Source organism: Amblyomma maculatum, chromosome 9 (assembly GCF_055883805.1).
Source record: "Amblyomma maculatum isolate TAMU_Amacu chromosome 9, ASM5588380v1, whole genome shotgun sequence".
Lineage (NCBI taxonomy): Eukaryota > Metazoa > Arthropoda > Arachnida > Ixodida > Ixodidae > Amblyomma > Amblyomma maculatum.
In genome coordinates this window covers 3,820,170-3,829,570 of record NC_139352.1, presented here as the reverse complement: position 1 = coordinate 3,829,570, position 9,401 = coordinate 3,820,170, and the positions used below count along the sequence as shown (strand labels likewise).

Sequence of the window (9,401 nt, the reverse complement as noted above, 5' to 3'; positions counted from 1 at the left end):
CCAGGAACGAGTTGCGCACAGAACGACACACACGCAAAGAAAATGACACACACAGTTGAGCGCAAGCTCTCAACTCAATTGAGGCTTATAGCGTAACGGCGCTCTTTCTGTCTACCTTGTGTTCTTTCCTGTGCGTGCCGTTCTTTGCGCAACTAATTGTTCCTACAATAGTATGCACCAACTCGCCCAACAAGAAGTTCTTCTAAGCCATTATTCCAATTCCCAAAGCGCAGCTAGAGGCATGCAAAGCGCACTCATCCCGTCACACATATTCGAATTGCCCGCCAATTCTGACGCAGCAGACGATTGTGGCCAATAGGCTTCTGTAACGTTGACGCATGCGCCGTGAAGTTGGTACGGTGGTCTGCCCGCGCAACGGATTGTCACCTATGTTGTCACGGTGGCGGTGCTGTCCTTGCAAGTGTGACAGATCCTCATATGCGGTGAGTTCTGTGTGGACATTTTTTAAATATACAAGTTTGTTACGTATGCGCAAGTCGTCAAAGGCCATTGTGTTTTAGGTTCCTTCGTTGGCGAAGCGCTAACAGCGGATACGCTTGATGGTAAAGCGCACGTGGGAAATGGTGGTTCCAAGTTCACAACTGGCATTGAGTTACTGCCGCACAGTTTATTAATGCTGGCACATGAATCGGTTGCTACGCGATAGGCGGAATATTGATAGCTGCTAGTTTGATCTCGCGTTCCATTGAGGTAAATTACAATCATCGACGCCGCGCGCGTCGCGGTAACCCGCCGTCGGAAAACTACACGATCCTAGTACACGACCCTACTCGTGTTGTTCCTCAACTCTGGGCTGCCTTGTTCAGCGAGCAGGCGCTGACTGGTGCCTCCCGCAGTCTGTTGACACTGTGGCTGCGCCGTTTTCATTATCGAAGTGTCTAAAGGTACGTCCGACGTACCCGTTCTATTCTCGTAAAGATACGGCGGACGTCGATATACAGGCTCATGACTCTATGCACGTCGAACGCGTATGTTCGTTCCACAAGTTGCTACGCTATGATATCAGTTAGCCGCGACTCCCGATGAGGTGCTACAAAAAGTTCATCCATTCTAACATAGATCACGCTCTTCACTCAGGATTGTGTGCGGCAAGCATTGCTTGTCACGCACATAGCTGCAGGCGATGCGACGTATTGCACCAGCTCCGCCAGCTGGCACCAAGACACGCACATTCAATGCAAGCGAGCTATTCCTAGCATGTACGCTGTCTTAGATTCTGCATCGACCTCCGAAGATCGAGCGCTGGCACAACACACACACCTCGCCCTGCAGAACATTCGGCCGTACAAAGTATGTATATACGCGTCCTGTATGTCAAATGCCATTATGCTCGTTCCTCACGTATGCAGACAGAAATAGGATGTTTCTAGTTAAATCCTTCCTTTAGATTCTATCTCAGAGCCGTGGAAAAAGACATGCCGAATCTGCTAGAGGCCTACGCTGCTACAGCGGCAAGCTGCACGTCGACTCGTCGAGACGAAGACCGAGGCGAAGACCCGCTTCACCGCAATACATGAGTGCACAACCGGAAAGCCAGAAGCGCGAATGATCCACTTCCCTACAAACAGCAATGTTTTTTGGTATTAAGGGAAAGTCTAGACAAGTACTCAGCCTGCATCTCTTTCTTGTCGTTGAAGTTTGCGTACATGTAGTTTAAACGCCGGCATGCTCGAGGTTAGCGTGACCCGATTGAACGGCCGCAGCTTGAAACGAGCGCGGGAGATATGCATGCGTCGCCTGACTTCGGTACACGGTAGAAAATGTGCGCTGCACCTTTGGAACTCCTTGGAAGTCATAGCAATAAACGAGACCCATTATCATGAGCTATCTAAGGTATGCATATATATGTCCATCGCTCAGTGGAATGGTGCCAGCATGCTGTTAGAACAGGTAACAACAACCATTGTCTCAGGTGGTCCTTTAATGAGCATTGGAGTGCCATGTAACTGCAGGCACCGACAGAACTCTCGATTATGCTATGTGATGATGCCGCCCTTGCATGCATATAGGTATACATTTTAGAATCTGCAGTGCACCACTTGACGATTTGCCACCAATGTTTGTGCAAAAATGTCTTTTTCATGCATATTAGCCACCATGATTAACAGACAGACCCTGTGCACAAGCCAAAAGGACCACAAGCCAATTGTCACGAGGCCACATGACATGGCAGGAGCTGTTAACTTGAGCTTACAAAGTTATAGTTTGAAATGTGTTCCGGGATGTTTCAGCTTCGAGTAAGAAAGGTTACTCCCAGGCCATGGAGTAATGTTTGTGCAGTTTGGTTAACGCGAGGCTTACAGAGGTCAACACCAGGTTGTCTATCACATAACAGGGCAGCCTACGACCATATGCTAATGAGTATGTGTGAGATAACAGAGACATGAATTAAGGAATTAGTGATTAAGTTTGTAGCAAAGGGCATGTAAATGAATGGGAATCCACGGTGGGATCTACAGACAAGAGCCATTAACACTGGTGCATCATACCCTTACAGGTGGAAATAAGGTGCCTCCCTAATTTTTTGTCTGCTCAAGGCTTGCCATTTTCTTCATTCTTCTAGGTGAGGAAGATGTGAAAATGGTAGCATCGGGAATGCCCGAGACCACCGTTAACAAGGATGCTGATCTGAACAGCGTAAAAAATATTTCACAAAAGATGGGTGACTAGTAATGCTGGCAACAGTTGAAGCTAAGTGGAAAGGCATGAAATTGAAATCCAACGAATGCAGATAGGGTGCGAGAAGACCAGTCTGTGGTGTGCAACATCTGTCTGTTAGTTTCATCAAGTGATTGGCCAAAGCAGATGGGGCTTGTGGTTTTTTTTTTTATGAGAAGTGCAGTGTAGTAGCATAGATGCAACCTTGCCCATTAACAATAGGAGTGCAGTGAGTGCACTGTTTTGTTTTTGTAAGATGTTCATTGTTTCCATGCAAATATTATGAGAAATTTCTTCCTAGAGGCTGTTTACTGACAATTGAATATAATGTGCTAAAAAAGTATTTGCTATTTACTTTTTCTTGTATACATTAGTTCTGTGAAGGAAACCACAGGCCAGAAGGAAATGTAATGGCGTCCATTTTATTACTTGGCCCCGTTGTGCTGGCTTGGTAGTTAAAGTGCTTGGCTGCTGAACCCGTGGATGCAGATTTGATTCCAGCCACGGAAGAGGCATTTCAATAGAGGCAAAACAATAGGCTGTCATGCACTGTATGGTGTCAGTGCATGTAAAAGAACCCCACTTGGTCGAAATTATACAGGAGCCCTCAACTGTTGCGTCCCTCATAGTTGTTTTAGGATGTTAAACTAGATATTATATATTACTCCGATTAAAATGCCATTCATGGTCAGTTAATCACACACAAAATGATCAAATTTTTCTGCAGTGGACACCAGCTGTTGTACAATGTTATTTTAGTCTCCATGAAGAATATCACACTGGCTCCACATGGCTTTCTGTCGACCCTTGATATGTATCAAAATCACACACCCGAGTATGTATTTGTCTAAGGGCACCTATGCATGCATGGAGGGGACCGTTACTTTCCATTTGTCAGAACTAAAATGCATGATCCACATCATTCCTGTAATTCAACTGCCTGCTATTTGAACTGTCGAGCAGTGATGCAAGTTTCAAAGAACTGCAATTAGCAAATTAATTCAAGCGGGAAACCATGCCAAGAACAGCATTAGTTTTATCTTCAACTGTTTGAGAACTACAATTAGCCAAATGTTGCGCAACGTAGATGAGAGGTTACAAAATCTAAAAAAACAACACATCCTACATGTGGCATGTAGGGTTTTACATCCTAAAGTGACTAATGTAGCTATGAAGAATACTGCAGTGGAGAGCTCTAGATAAATTGACTGCCTGGACTTTGTACTTTGCAATGACATTTCGCAGAAAACATATGCGTTTACATTTTTTTAGCCTCCACCAAAGTGCGGCTGCCATCACTGGGATTAAATATCACGACCTTGGGGCAAATAGCTGAACGCGTTGCTGAGATGTCGCAGTGTGTAAGTACATGCTATGCACGTCAACCTTTCCAGGGCCCGTATTCCGAGTTTGCGTCGCTATCTCCTTGACCTCGAGTCACCTGATTGGTGGAAGCGCCGGAACATGATTTTGCTACCTCTTCCGGTTCCGGGTTCGACCAATCAGATGACTCGAGGTCACATAAGATAGCAACACTTCGATAACAATGCGGAATATGGGCCCTGCATTCCAGCTGTCACATGCATGGCAGATATTCATGTTCAGCTTTGGACTGAGAAGTTTAAAAGTGAATTATTTGTGTTTGTCTAGCACCAAAATGCAAAAGAAATTAATATAAAAACTAAAAAAAAAAAGAATACATAATACAGTGGAAAAGCACTAGTCATTAACACATAAACCATATTCGTTCCTTTATTAATGATAAAGTGGCCTTCAATAATAGTACAAAGCTTGAACATTTAGGAAGATGCTGTGCCAGGCAGCTAATATTTCCCAGAAGCCAGAACCATTTCACCTGTAATATCTCGACAGTGTGGGCTGGGCACTTATTTTTCTGTCTACTCCAACATGCAAAAACTGTATCATGTGCATTCCCAACAACTTTGTGCAAGGCCAGGTTAAGGTATTGCCATTTAATTTTTTTTTTTTCGAGGCTTCAAAACGCACTAATGTAAACAATAGGCGTGTACTTTGTAGAAACACCACATTTTTCGAGTTTTGAGCTCTGTAGTGCAGTCTGATAACAAATTGTCGATGACTTATTGTCTGGCTGTTGCACAGTGCGTGTGAATCTCTTTACGCCACGTTTTTGGACTTACCACTGCACCTAATAAACACTGGCATGCACTCGGAACATCGGCGATCATAAATGGGCACGCTGATGTCCGTCCGGACATCGGCGCACGCATCACATCACGGCACTTTCGTAGTCTCACACAGCACTTTCGTTACGACGTAGCACGGACATCATAGCATTTCACGGAAAGCACAAACCGGCGCCTACACCTCCATTTGCACAACAAACGAGGATGACGCGATGCTAGGGCTAGAGACACATCGGCGGTACCCAGCTTTTTCAGCGCCGCTTGTATATGTATGTAGAACTTGCAGCACCGCAAAGCACATATACGAGCAGAAAGCGGCGCGTTACGTGACGCATCTCATCGCAGATTGAAGTGAGGAAACTTTGAAGAATCAAAACTACATAACTACCGTCGTACACGATAATCCACATGATAACGAGGACCAAATGAGCGGGCGTACGGGCTGTGGACTGGCCGTCAACATCGCGATTACATGTGCTTGCGCTCTGGTCGTGCTTGCCACCCTGCCGCTGTCCAACTCGCGTAAATCTATCATCATGCCGTCACGTTGTCTATCACCCATTCTAGCTGTATTCTTGCCACTGTACTGTTCTTCGTAATTTCACATTTCACATATGCTTGGATCCACCGCACACCTCATATCAACTTCGATTTGGCTACATTTGACTATCGCTACCAATTAGGTCATAGAATTAAGTAACCACTACAACACTATAATCTACACATCCGGCTTTTCCGACGTATCCCAAGTCCAAAAGGCCCATCCCCATCCATCTACCTTGCGTATCTCGGATAAAAATGCATAGGGTCCGTCGGACGTTAAACTTGAACCCCACCGACCGGGTTCCGCCGTACCTCTGAAAAATATTTCCCGGATCCGTCCGACGTATCCCGAAGAAAAACGCACCGGGTCCGTTGGACGTACCTTTAAGACCATTGATCGGGTCCGTCCGACGTACCTTTAGCCACAGCCTTTCATTATTCCTGCCTTTTCGGGGCATAGTCGGCATTACGTAATATCTTGCATCGCGTGATGAAATTGGTGGTGGTAGTACGCCTTTGGGGATGAGCAGCACATATAACTAAGGCAAGACCAGGAATCCGAATAAGTGAAACTGAATTCGATTAGAATCTAGCACGTAATTGGCGGGAACGCATCCTTTTGACCAATTATATTCAATTGAATGATGCCAGCTGCTGTTTTTCTCGGTAAATGGCGGCACCACTGTATCAGAACTCGCGTTCACAACGGGAAAACCGGAACAGCAGTTCCCAAAGAACTGTTTAATTGTGATTAAAGAGAGCAACAGTTGTGCACTAAAAAGCCATTTGTTTATGATATGGTCTTCATTCAAGTAAAGAACGCTTAAATTTGGTTTCTTTCACATCATGTGAAGTACTGTATTTGCTTCGTATTTCATTGCACACTTTTGATAACGTGCACCATCCTTGTATTATGTTTCATATTGCGTCCAACATGCTAAATGTATGTTGTAGGATTATTTGGTGGTTTCCTTGCACAATTTTGAATAGGGCATGTAAGGTTTTTTTTTTTTCTATTGCGTGGTTTTAACACATCATATTTCACCAAAACAAAATCAACAAAAATCACACAAAATGCTATTTACATATTTACGTATCATAATCAGGCAGCATGAAATGCGCTTCACTGCACTAAAATTCACGCATACACAACAAAGGCTCTAGTCATGAGAGCCACTCAAGAGGTTCCGCAGCAGCTTTCTGAATTTCCAAAAACCTGTCCACGCTTTTCCGAAAATAAGTTCGGGCAGGCCGTGCATCTTTATCACAATGGCAACCAGCCATTCTTGATCTTATTAAAAGATAAATAGAAATATTTTGACAGCATTACTAGCATTATTAAGCTGCTAAGTAAAAGTGGAAGCGACGAGCGCTGTTTCTATTTAGTGCTTTATCCTGTCTGCTCTTCTGCTGTTGCCCTTGTGCCCTTTGCTTTTCCACCCTCATCATGAGCTACCAATAAACTTGAATTAACACTCTTCTCGATAAAGTTTTTTTATTTACCGAGAATCGGCGCATAACTTGTGTAATTTTGGACTTGTCTGGGAGAGCTAGTGTTGACAGGAAATTTGTTTTCGTAAAATTTCTGTTTTCATTTTACATGTGTCTGCTGTGCTGAACCTGGAAATGTTTAATGCTGGACACCTATCTATTGAGTCTAGTCTAGCACTGCTATCTGAGGAAATAATGGGCATTAAATGGGATATCATAGGGCTTGTTGAGGTTAGGAGGTGAATGAGGCATATACTGTACTAAACAATGGGCATGTACTGGGCTGTCAAGGTTTATTAGAGCTACTAGGTGTAGGATTCCTTGTTAAGAAGCATAGCTATTAATCTAGATGAGTCCTATAGTATCCATGAGAGGGTGGTAGGCATCATATAATTAAGTTTAGTAAACAGTATAAATTGAAGGTCCTCCACGCCTACATGTCTACATGTAGCTGCGATGGCCAGGCAGTCAAAAGCTTCTATAAGGATAGAATTTCCACTGGGCAAATAAGTGTATATATAGAGAGAGATAGACCAGAAATGCAGGGAGGTTAACTAGGTAATGCTGGTAGGCTACGCTACATATGGGGAGGGGAACAAAAGGAGATAAAGGAAAGAAAGAGCAGCAATGGAAATGAGATTTTTACCGGTCCATAGTCCATTAAGTTAAAGGACAGAAGGTGTGCATTTAAAGTATATAATTGTGAATTCAACACCAAGTCCTTTAAAAGTTTCGAAAGCACCTTTGTTTTCCTTTGTGACGAAGTTTTGGTCCAAGGTCCCAGAATCTTTCCTTGTGTAAGAGGACAAGAGTTCAAGTTGTTGAGGGTAGCAGCCAGGGAGGCATGCTCTTGCTCAAACCGAGGGCAGTCACAAAGTATGTGCCCAATGGTTTCATCACACCTACTCTGTTCACATATTGGAGAGTCTGCCATTGTGATGACGTGGAACTAGGCATAAACAAATGCCACTCCCAGCCACAGGCGGCACAACAGAGTAGCATCAGATTGGGGGGAGGCCGATTGGTATTTACTGTTAAAGTAAGGGATCAAAGTGGTGTGAACATGACGTCCAGCCTCCAGGGGTAGACCATGTCTGTATAGTCACGTCTTGGCCAAGTAGCTGAAGGTGTCTTGCTGCGTCAGCTCTTGTCACTGGAATCTGGACAATGTTGGCTGTATCGTGAGATTATTGAGCAGCATCAGCACCTAAGTCATTGCCAACAATACCACTATGGCCTGGTAGCCACCGGTAGATAATGTCATGACCCTCTTCTATTGCCTGGTGGTGCAGAAGTCATACCTCTGCTACAAGTTGCTCATGGTCGCCCTAGAAGGATATAATAAACTGCTGGAGTGGAAGTCTCCTATACTTACCAATGGGCCGGCGTGAAGCCGGGGGTGGCCATTTTGCGATGGACAAGATGCGGACAGCACAGCACCTTGCTACCGCTGTCGATACAGCCTTCTAGTACTTTTTCGAATAATTTTATGTCGGGAGATATAAAAATGCAAATAAAACAAATACTAAGTGATAGCTTACACAGCTTGTTCGGCCGAAAAGTCGTCGTCGTAGTAGTAGTAGTTGTTGGCACTGCATGTCGGAAATAGTCGAGTGCTGCATGAAAAAAATGGTATCATGGTAAGCTGTGGTTCTAGTGATTGACAATAAAAGCGTACAACATGAACTGGTGGGCGAGTTGGACGGACATATCTAGTGAAGCAGCGCAACGGCACAAGGCCAAGGAAAGAAAGGGACAATCACTGGTGATGACGAGTCATTGCAATCATTAAAGTTAATCGAATAATTTATGAATTAAATGAAAAAAATTCGAAAAGGGGTTCAAAGGTGCCTTAATAAAAAGCCAATGCTTGATGATGCTAACTGGAAAAATTTAGAATGTGTAATTGGTCAATTCATGAATTGAATTGAGAAAATGAAAAATTGGATAATGGGATTTAATGCTCACAGTGAAATGCCACTGCTTGCTGATGCTAAAAGTAATATTTGGACTAATTATTCAATTACCGAATTCAAATGGAAGACAATGAGAAATTGGGAATAAGTGGGGTTCCAAGGTGTCAAATGCCTAGAATGAAAAGCCAGTGCTTGATGGTGCTAATTTAGAAAATTTAGTGTACAATTGGTGAATTGAATAATTGGAAAATGAATTGGAAAAAGGAAGTTCGAAGGTACCAAATGCTCAGAATGAAAAAGAAATGCTTGATACTTAAAGAAATTTAGAGTGCATATTTGATCAATTCAATAATTTAAATAACTAAAAAATGAAAACGCATTCAGTGGTGTCAAACTGATCAGAATGGAAAAGCAATGTTTGCTGATGCTAAGCATAAGTGTATAAAATTTTTAAAAATTTAAAAAATCAAAATTTAATGAATTACAAACTTTCAAAAGTGAAAAACATCCATATGCCTGAAATGCTATCACGTCGTAACAGTAGAGCTTAAGTGTCCCCCTAATTTTGAGCATTTATTTGAAGTTTTTATGGGAAAATTGTGCGTTT

At 43.3% G+C, this 9,401-nt stretch overlaps 1 protein-coding gene across 2 annotated transcripts in view; it reads left to right on the top strand.

The window, feature by feature from the left end:
- The first annotated feature begins 350 nt into the window (after positions 1-350).
- The window catches only part of LOC146178113 (DNA (cytosine-5)-methyltransferase 1-like), a 160,157-nt gene continuing 151,106 nt past the window's right edge, over positions 351-9,401 (top strand). Inside the window, exon 1 of one of the 2 annotated variants that reach the window (XM_084577941.1) lies at positions 351-443. The gene's annotated coding sequence lies outside the window, so the exon portion shown is untranslated. The remainder of the gene's footprint in view (positions 444-9,401) is intronic. The other variant, XM_084577942.1, reaches the window with a different exon arrangement.